The sequence below is a fragment of the Aedes albopictus genome, chromosome 3, assembly GCF_035046485.1.
Source record: "Aedes albopictus strain Foshan chromosome 3, AalbF5, whole genome shotgun sequence".
Lineage (NCBI taxonomy): Eukaryota > Metazoa > Arthropoda > Insecta > Diptera > Culicidae > Aedes > Aedes albopictus.
This window is the reverse complement of record NC_085138.1, coordinates 230,558,458-230,569,511: the sequence shown is the minus strand read 5'-3', so window position 1 is coordinate 230,569,511 and position 11,054 is coordinate 230,558,458.

Genomic DNA, 11,054 nt, shown 5'->3' with positions numbered 1-11,054 from the left:
TGGTGTTCGACCTTTACGTCTCTTTGATTCTGATATCAATGTGACTGAACAGGTAAAGTACGTTGGAGTCATTCTTGATTCCAAGCTTTCCTGGACACCTCATGTTGAGTTCAGAATCAAGAAAGCTCGTATGGCCTTCGGGCAATGCCGGCGAAACTTTGGTACAACTCGGGGTCTAAAACCCAAGTATATCAGATGGATTTACAAAACTGTTGTTCGTCCAATATTGGCTTATGGATGTCTTGTGTGGTGGCAAAAGGGCGAAGTGAGAACGGTCCAATCAAAGTTAGGCCATCTCCAAAGGATGTGCTTAATGGCGATGTCTGGAGCGTTCTCTTCAACTCCCACGGCAGCGCTAGAAGTTCTCTTTGACGTTGCCCCACCACACATTCATCTCAAACAAGAAGCACTTTCTTGCACTTACCGCCGATGGGTACTCGGTTTACTAGAGGAAACCGCAGTTCAACACACACCTCGTTATTTGCACTTTTGGTGAATTGGGACAAAGTTGTCCTTGCTCCAAGTGATCTTACAATTGCTTGTAATTTCCCATATAGCACATTTTCCACGAAATTCCCTTCCCGGGAAGAGTGGACATCTGGTTATCTGGAGAGAAGTATTTCAGACGGCATCGTATGTTACACTGATGGCTCCCTTCTCGAAGGTCGAGCAGGTGCTGGTGTTTATTCTCGTGAACTAAGGCTGCATCAGTCTTATTCACTTGGTAGATACTGCACCGTTTTTCAGGCCGAAATCTTTGCTCTTAGCTCCGCATAAGATCAGTGCGGAGTGCAATCAGCACGTAATGGGCAAAGTAATATACTTCTGTTCAGATAACCAGGCTGCTATTAAAGCACTTGCTTCGGCCAACTCCAGATCGAAAATAGTTATCGCTTGTCGAACTCAAATCGAGGAGCTCAATTCGGCAAACGCTGTTCACCTTGTATGGGTACCTGGCCATTCTTCGATCGCTGGAAATGAATTGGCTGATGAGTTAGCTCGCGCTGGAGCATCACATGACTTCATTGGCCCTGAGCCAGCTATTCCGGTATCCAAGTGTTGGGTAAAGCTTCAGATTGACACCTGGACTGCCACTCAGCACAAACAATACTGGAATAGCTTGGAGTCATGTCGTCAAACAAAATTGTATTGTACTGAGCTATCTCTAGGGGTAGCTAGCAAAATATCTAACAAATCTGTCAAAGCAGAATTGCAGCATGCTGGTCAAAGCATTGACTGGCCACTGCCGACTCAGCTATCACATGGCGAATATTCAGCAAGCTGATTCATTTGCCTGTGAATGTGATAGCTGTGAATCCGATTATGGAACTTCGTATCATTTAATATGTAACTGTCCACTTTTTGCGCAACTGCGTTTCTGAGTACTCGGAAAAAACTTATTAAGTGAAACTGACTTCAGAAACCTGAATCTTCAGGACGTTCTGCTGTTCTTGACCCGCTGTGGTAAAGAGCTATAGGCTTTCTTTATGCGTTATCACAGTACCCTTCTCAGGGCGCTGTTTGCACCCATTGTGGTACGCTTAAGCCCAAAAAAAAAGAAAAACGGTTTCTTGGGCGATTCAGGCAAGGAATTTCCCACGCATCAAGATAGGCCAAAAAATTCCTTCTGAACTGCAAATAGCCCTTTATGCGTTATTACGGTGTCTTTTTCAGGACGCTATGTGAACCCATTGTGGTACGCTTTTGCATGTATGACGATCCTATTCCCTTACCTGTCCTTTCCCCTGTCCTATCCTTTTTTCCTTCCCTTCTCCGTCAGGTAAATGATGAATAGGCTCGTGTTCATGGCGATGGTACAAATTTCCCAAATGAAGGAGAACGTGCCTCTGGAGCCGACCTACTGATACCTGATGTCCAACCTGCTTCATTGAACAAGACTAAGGCGCTGTCCATAAACTACATAGACTCAATTTTGGCAATCTCAGACAGAACAGAACGAAACATCTCCTTAAATTTGATATTGTTTTTGACAATCAATAAACTGATAGGTATAAGGTAGTTGTAGAAATCACTTTCCGGCTTCAAAAATTGTACCCTTTTGGATAAAATATGGGAAGCACTGTGAATTATGCCGAAAAACTCAATTTTATTTGTTATTGACTTGGATGAAATAGCGCGATATTCTGAAGAAATTTGAATAATAGTACATTCCAGTTGTGTACGATGATATAATGCAGAAAATTTTAAGTTATTACTAAGCTTGATTACTAAAATCATAACAAGTAATTTTACGATATTCGATTGGCCCACAATTAAATGCACGGAGTTTACTTCGTACAGATCACAGCGTTCGTTAGAAAAGCTTTCCTTCAACAATGTGTATGTATATCTTGCTGAACCATAAATCGCTATAAAAACCTAAATTGACCCACACGCAACAACATCGTTTGTACTTTGATCACAGTTCGATTTATTGTATAACACATCATAACGACGTAAAATTTTCTCCTGCCGACTTATTGCACACAGATTAGGACCCCTCAATGATATCATTTCATATTATCTCTAGTGCTCTCTTTGTAATCGCCAGGCAGAGTAAAGTGTAATAAGTCACACTTCAATGCAAGTAGGTACCTCCATCACCTGCCCGCCATCACGTTAGGATAGGTACCACCTGTTGAATTTCGCCCCGATTGTTCACCATGGGCCATCGCGATACCAGCAGATTGGATTTATATTATACCTTGGATTGGTCCGCCATCGTCGTCGTCGTCTGCGTGCACGTTGTTGATGCCGTTTCGATTGAAGCTCTTTCAATTGCACTGTCAATCAAAGCGAAAGTGGAAACCGATGCACGTGATAAGACCGAGGCATCAGTAAATTGTATCATTCAGTTCGAGATTGGGACTATGCGTAAGCAGTTGAAAATTGTTTTGAACTTAGAGTTAGAGTGCGGCTGTACATAATTACTAGAATTCGTTTTTATCACTTGGCAGCGTCTAGGGACGAGGACCAGGGCGAGAACTGGATTTTGAATTACTTTGATCTACACTACCCGCCTGAATATGGAATCACATATTGCCACACTCATACTGAATATTACAGCACCTAAAAAGTTTTGCATTACCCTAAAATGTTATTATTTCAGATCATTGAGGCACAAATCACTTATAAGTGGCATACTCCAATAAACATTGTTGCTGTACAATAGACGAAAGGTTTATTTTTGAAATGTTGGTTGAATAAGCTATTATTCAGCTATCATTGTTAGTTGGGACATATGCACACTTACCTTGTTGGCTGCAAAATAACATGACTCCAGCGCCTAGCGTATAGTGCAGTGCCATCGTTGTCGTTCTAGGGCGATGTTCCTTCAGTTTCCCTGAAAAAAAAAAACAGTGATGATCCATATAGCACAAGTCGCTTCTTTGTGCACTTGGTACAACACGTGATTCGTGTGGCAGCGCCATGCATCATTTTCTTGTTTGCAACCGAGGATTTTCCATAGCACTTTGGGCTTAAAAACTCTGAAGACTTTTCGGTCCCTAAGCGTCCACGCCTCGTAATCGTAGAGCATTACTGGAAGGATCGGCGTCTTATATAAACACAGCGAATTTCGTCTGCGCTAGCAAGTTACATAACCTAAGCTGATTCCGCAATCCGTAAAGGCCATATTCACAGCTTCAAGCGTTTTTGTTACTGCTCATAAGTGTTCCAAGATAAAATAAGTCTTCAACAACTTCAAACACATCCCTACCCTAGAACTTACACTACTAGGCCTGCCCCCGTCTATATTCACAATCAAGTACATAGTCTTGCTCCACTGTCCTACGATCGCTGCCTATGAGATCAATATCGTCCGCAATGCCAAGATACATGTGCGTCCGTGTGCCATGGTAGGACCATTCCTCTGCACGTGAGACTTTTTCGAGTGCATTGTTGAACAATACATTTGAAAGAGCATCGTCACACTTCGTCTGTGATCCGAACAATTGATTTTGGGTGCAAGTTCGCGTATCAGCCTAACTGGTTCCGCTGGAAAACCATGTTCTACCATTATCGGCCAAAGCTCGCATGTTACCTAAAAATCAATAAACAGATTTTGAGTCGGCAAGTTGCACTACCGGAATTTATCCAGGATCATCCACAGGACATTTGAGCCCTCGTAGATCGGGCCTCAAGAACACCAGCCTGACTCTTCAAGAGGTTTCAGTCTGTTTAACAGGACACGTGATAGTAACTTGTACGTCGAGGTCAAATAGGTAATCCCTCTGTAATTAGCACACTAAACTAATCTAAACTCTTTGTTATAGATTGAGCACATGAGGCGATTCAACCAAAAAGCTGGGCAATTTTCCATCCTCCCATATCTGTACAAGAATCTGGTGGATTGATCTTGCTGTTGGCTTCCGTGCTCATGATGTTCGACCGGGCTCTCGTCCTCTCCATCAGTCTTGCCGTTTTCAGCTCCTTAAGGGTTTTTGTAACTTCATCTTGTCGGTGTCTCCACTGCTTGACCGTCATCAACTATGTTAATTTGTTTCCTACTGCACACGCTAAAACCACTCAGTACCTAGAATGTGTAAGCCCTACTCATAAGTGCATAATTTCCAGACCACACAAAAATGTATAACAATTACACATTCTCAAAAGCAGCTCGTACACTCGTCTAGATGCGAAATGTCGATATTTTTTTTTGTTTTCCAAGGTCACTAGTAAACCTAGCTAGATTGCTGTACAATTTGTTTTTGCGAATTTAACGATTTTGCGGACACAGGAGCTGATTTTGTGAATGTGCAAGGGTTACACATTTTTGGAGTACATAGTCTGGAAATAATGCACTTTAGTGCTGAGCGGCGTTAGCGTGTGGAGCTGGTCTTGGAATTGGGACAGGGGACAGAGCGAGCGGCCTTCGTCTGGAAGAAGATATGGTGCAAGAGCGACCTACCAGTCAACGGGCACAGCCCGTAACACGAACGCAGAGCAGAAACGGCTGCAATAGCAATCCAAGGCCATGCCGCACCTGCCGATTGCTGTGACTGATCGACGTCAGTCATTCACGTTAGCATGCAGGCGGCCGATGGCAGCGGATCATGTGGACGAGGGAGATAAGTATGTACGTTATTCTATGCTACTTTCTCTACACTAGGATGGAGACATGTCCGGCAAATCAGGGATGCTGGAACTGTTCAACGAGAGATTCCCTTGCACTGGGAACCGGCTTGAATTGCCTTAATCTCTTTGTTCAGTGCCAACGGCACCTCGGGCCCGTATGAAGTTGATCACCAATATTAACTTCTTTTCCCGATCAGCCTAGATAGCTGTGTAGTGTCGGTAGCGGTTAGTTCAACTGGCTAAGAATAGCACTACGGACCGCCTGTTCCAGTGGTAGGAATCCACTAATCAGGTGACCCCTAATTCATGGTGTTATGCGGCTTTACGCTTACCGTGCCTAGGAATGAATGGTTAGGGGAGTCTTATAAAAACCTAATCGCAAACGGAGCCTGTGGAGTACCAGGGCACCCTCCACAGTATTTGCCCTTACTGTGCTAACCGGAGCAATAAGGAGTGTATCGTAAATTAACTATATATGTTCAAAACATCCTAAAAAATAATTTATTCGAGTTATAAAGAATTTTATTTTTGGAGGTACTATATAAATCCTCAGAAAAAGGAATGGCACTTTTGCTTTTGTAAAAATAATTATTTTACATGGACATCAATCTCAAAGTTTAAACGCATGATCTTGAAATTTTGGACACCTCTTAAAAATTTGAAATTGCGGAAAAAATGGATTTTTTTTTTTGATTTTTTTAAATATTTTAGCGCAAATATATTCTTTCCCAGATTGCTCATAATATCGGTAAAAAATTATTTTCAAGAAAAAATTCGAGTCCATTTTAGCGCAATTCCTAAAAATGAAAAAAAGGTCATTTTTCAGGGACCCCATTTTTTGATGCTCATTCAAAGCACGATTATGCAAATAAAAAATAGATCAAATTGATAATTCAATTTTTTTTTAATTGGAAATGTTTTTAAACTTAACGACGAGATAGCTTTAGTAGAGAACGGAATGGTATAACCTTTGAAGATATTTAAAACAGACTGCCAAAGTTCGACAAAAAAATAGTGTTTTTTTAGGATAGGCCATTTTTTAAATGTTGAGGGTTTTTCGATCATAAATATTTGTTTTTAAGTTGGTGTTCAATGATATGTTATGTGTACATAACTGCTAACAATAAATAATATTTTTTGGATTTTTCGCCGTACAAGTTTTATTCGCTACAGGTTAATGAAACGCTGAAAAATCTTTAAAAAACAACAATTTGTCCAAAACTTTAATTTGTGAGATGTATTCATTCTACAATATTTTCAATAATGCTAAACATTTTTCAATTTTTTTCAGACTGTTCTAAACTTGACTATATTGTGAAGATTTGATAGAAGAACCGAAATGATAAGACCAAACATGCTTCGAGATAGAGCATCCTGAATGTTTATAGTTAATTTCCGATACACTCCTTAGCGCGGTGGACCTTGTGTTTCTCCGAGACAATCAGCTGCCATTCTTCAATCTCATACTTGAGGCTGAATAAGGGCGGGATTATGAAGATGTTATTAATTAGTTTAGATTTTCACCTATATGGTTTCGCATTATGCGTTTTACACAGTGTATTCTGTGCATCCTCGCCTTTGGTGCACTCAAATCGATACCGATCTGGCTTTATTGTTGCTGTTCTTTTATGTGCTGTGATTGTTAAGAGTTTAATCTTGCCTAGTTTGGGTAGTGGCTACGGTTAGGATAGCTCAGATCAATCTTCAGCACAAAAGAACAGCAACGATCAATCTTTGTAGACTTATGCAAAATGGTACAGCCCAAGTGGCGTTAGTCCAAGAACCTTACTTTCGTAAGGGGAATTTCTATTTAGGAAACCTTGTGAATCCGGTATTTGCTACTTTCAGTAAAAATGAAATGGCAAACTCACGTGTCATGCCTCGAGCATGTGTGCTTGTCAACAACGCAATCGTTGCTACACTCATCTCTGAACTAACTACCAGAGATGTATGTGCTATCACAATAGATGTATCTGTTGGAAACCTCAACAGGAAATACGTTTATTGTTCGGTTTATTTACCGCATGATGAACCATCCCCTACGGATGCTTTCAAGCAAGTCATTGCATACTGCACTTCAAAAGGCCTTCCGCTAATTGTTGGTAGTGATGCTAATGCTCACCATATAATCTGGGGCAGCTCAGACATCAATTTGAGAGGCTCCAGTTTGATGGAATACTTAAGTAGTACAGATCTTGGATTACTTAACATAGGCAACCGCCCAACCTTCATGGTATCTGGTAGAGAGGAAGTGTTAGACGTAACGCTTTGCTCTTGCAGAATTAGTCATGAGCTGACCAATTGGCATGTGTCAGATGAAGAATCTTTATCTGACCATCGTTACATCTTGTTTGAACATGTGAATGTTACTTCGCAAACTTTGCGTTTCAGGAATCCCCGGTCAACCAACTGGGATCTCTTTACCGATTTGATTGCAGCCAAATTTCATGGATACTCACCATCAATTGACACTCCAAGTGATTTAGATGATGCCGTTGATACTACAACGGCCTTCATCATGAAAGCTTTTGAAGAAGCCTGCCCTCTGCGTTCTGTGAAGACCACAAGAGGAAGCCCTTGGTGGAACTCCGATCTGGCGAAGCTCAGGAAACAATGTAGAAAGAGTTGGAACAGACGACGTTCGGCTGGATCGGAGGCTTTCAGGTCGGCTCGCAAGGCCTACCAGAAAGCTCTTCGGTCTGCTGAACGATCCGGCTGGAAAAACCTTTGTACAAATGTTTCCAGTCTGAGTGAAGCCAGTCGATCGAACAAAATCCTTGCAAAATCTAAGGTTTTTCAAGTGAACGAACTTCGTTTGCCAAATGGTGATTTCACTTCCTCTGATGAGGAAGTTTTGGAATGTTTATTCAGTACACACTTCCCCGGATGTGTGGATATTACATCTTCGGATGAACCTGATGTCTTTTCTTGTAGTTATGATTCTTTAGCTTCGGCTCGGAGTATCATAACTTTAGAATCGATTGAATGGGCACTTAATAGCTTTGCTCCTTTCAAATCTCCTGGGGCAGATGGGATTTATCCTATTTTGCTTCAGAAGGGATTTGATCATTTCAAACATGTTTTGAAACAACTACTTGTTTGCAGTTTTGCTACAGGGTATATTCCCAAATCCTGGCGGGATATTACTGTGAAGTTTATTCCGAAAGTGGGTCGCGCGTCGTATGAAGAAGCAAAGAGCTTCAGACCTATCAGTTTGACCTCTTTTCTTCTGAAATGCTTAGAACGCATAGTCGATCATCACATCCGTGATGTTCATCTGGCCAATGTGCCTCTTCATGTGAACCAACATGCTTACCAATCTGGAAAGTCCACTGTGACTCTTTTACACAAAGGATTGCTCAAAAGCAATCCTGCTTGGGTGTTTTCTTAGATATCAAGGGTGCCTTTGACAACGTGCCTTTCGATGCCATATTGGAAGCCGCACGGGGTCATGGTATATCTCCAATGATTTCCAATTGGATTCACCAAATGCTCAAAAACCGACATCTCTTCTCGACATTGCGTCAAGCGGCGATTAGGAAATTGAGTGTTTGTGGATGCCCCCAAGGGGGAGTCTTATCACCACTTTTATGGAATCTCGTAGCAGATACGCTATTGAGGCAACTCAATAATAGCGGTTTTCCTACTTATGGTTTTGCCGACGACTACCTAACATTGTTAGTCGGTATGTGCATCAGCACCCTTTTCGACCTGATGCAAAACGCTCTTCAGGTAGTTGAGGGTTGGTGTCGCCAATATGGCCTTTCGGTAAATCCGAGTAAAACATCTATTGGGTTTTTAAATTAAGAAAAATGTATCGATTTTTTGATTTTATACGAAAGAACACCTTTTTCTGAGCCACTATGATTTTTTTCAGATTTTTAGAACTTTATTTTGATACCTAAAATCAATTTCAAAGAGATTTTTTGAAATCATCTTTTGACAGCTGGGTTACTGTTTGACAGCTCCATCCAGTACAAAATGCGACGAGGGGTGATTCGACAAATCGCTCCCATACAAACTTCAAATTGATTTTTAAATAGGTTCCCGGGCACCAAAATTGATGAAAATTTGGATTTCGGCTCAGTTTCGCATGCAGATTCAGAATATGGAATTAACTCAACACCGCTAAAGAAGCCAATTGTTCTTTTCACGGAAAAACGAAACCGTAATGGTGTTCGAACTTTACGTCTCTTTGATTCTGAAATCATTGTGACTGAACAGGTAAAGTACGTTGGAGTCATTCTTGATTCCAAGCTTTCCTGGACACCTCATGTTGAGTTCAGAATCAAGAAAGCTTGTATGGCCTTCGGGCAATGCCGGCGAACCTTTGGTAAACTTGGGGTCTAAAACCCAAGTATATCAAATGGATTTACACAACTGTGGTTCGGCCATGGATTCGGCTTATGGACGTCTTGTGTGGTGGCAAAAGGATGAAGTGAGAACGGTCCAATCAAAGTTAGGCCATCTCCAAAGGATGTGCTTAATGGCGATGTCTGGAGCGTTCTTTTCTACTCCCACGGCAGCGCTCGAAGTTCTCTTTGACGTTGCCCCACTACACATTCATCTCAAACAAGAAGCACTTTCTTGCACTTACCGCCTATCGGTACTCGGTTTACTAGAGGAAACTCCTGTGAACCGCAGTTCAACACACACCTCTTTGTTTCCACTTTTGGTGAATTGGAACAAAGTTGTCCTTGCTCCAAGTGATCTTACAATTGCTTGTAATTTTCCATATAGGACATTTTCCACGAAATTCCCTTCCCGGGAAGAGTGGACATCTGGTTATCTGGAGAGAAGTATTTCAGACGGCATCGTATGTTACACTGATGGCTCCCTTCTCGAAGGTCGAGCAGGTGCTGGTGTTTATTCTCGTGAGCTAAGGCTGTATCAGTCTTATTCACTTGGCAGACACTGCACCGTTTTTCAGGCCGAAATCTTTGCTCTTATGTGCGGAGTGCAATCAGCACTTCAGCAGCACGTAATGGGCAAAGTAATATACCTCTGTTCAGATAGCCAGGCTGCTATTAAAGCACTTGCTTCGGCCAACTCCAGGTCGAAGATAGTTATCGCTTGTCGAACTCAAATTGAGGAGCTGAATTCAGCAAACGCTGTTCACCTTGTATGGGTACCTGGCCATTCTTCCATCGCTGGAAATGAATTGGCTAATGAGTTAGCTCGCACTGGAGCATCACATGACTTCATTGGCCCTGAGCCAGCTATTCCGGTATCCAAGTGTTGGATGAAGCTTCAGATTGACACCTGGGCTGCCACTCAGCACAAACAATACTGGAATAGTTTGGAGTCATGTCGTCAAACAAAATTGTATTGTACTGAGCCATCTCTAGGGGTGGCAAAGTATCTAACAAATCTGTCAAAACAGAATTGCAGCATGCTGGTCAAAGCATTGACTGGCCACTGCCGACTCAGTTATCACATGGCGAATATTCAGCAAGCTGATTCATTTGCATGTGATAGCTGTGAATCCAATTATGGAACTTCGTATCATTTAATATGTAACTGTCCAGTTTTTGCGCAACTGCGTTTCCGAGTACTCGGGAAACACTTATTAAGTGAAACTGACTTCAGAAACCTGAATCTTCAGGACGTTCTGTTGTTCTTGACCCGCTGTGGTAAAGAGCTATAGGCTCTCTTTACGCTTTATGCATTATCACAGTGCCCTTCTCAGGACGCTGTTCGAACCCATTGTGGCACGCTTATGCGTTATTACAGTGTCCTTTTCAGAACGCTATGTGAACCCATTGTGGTACGCCTTTGCGAGTATGACGATCCTATTCCCTTACCTGTCCTTTTCCATGTCCTATCCTTTTTCCTTCCCTTCTCCGTCAGGTAAATGATGAATAGGCTCGTGTTCATGGCGATGGCACAAATTTCCCGAATGGAGGAGAACGTGCCTCTAGAGCCGACCTACTGATACCTGATACCTGATGTACGTTATTCTATGCTACTTTCTCTAC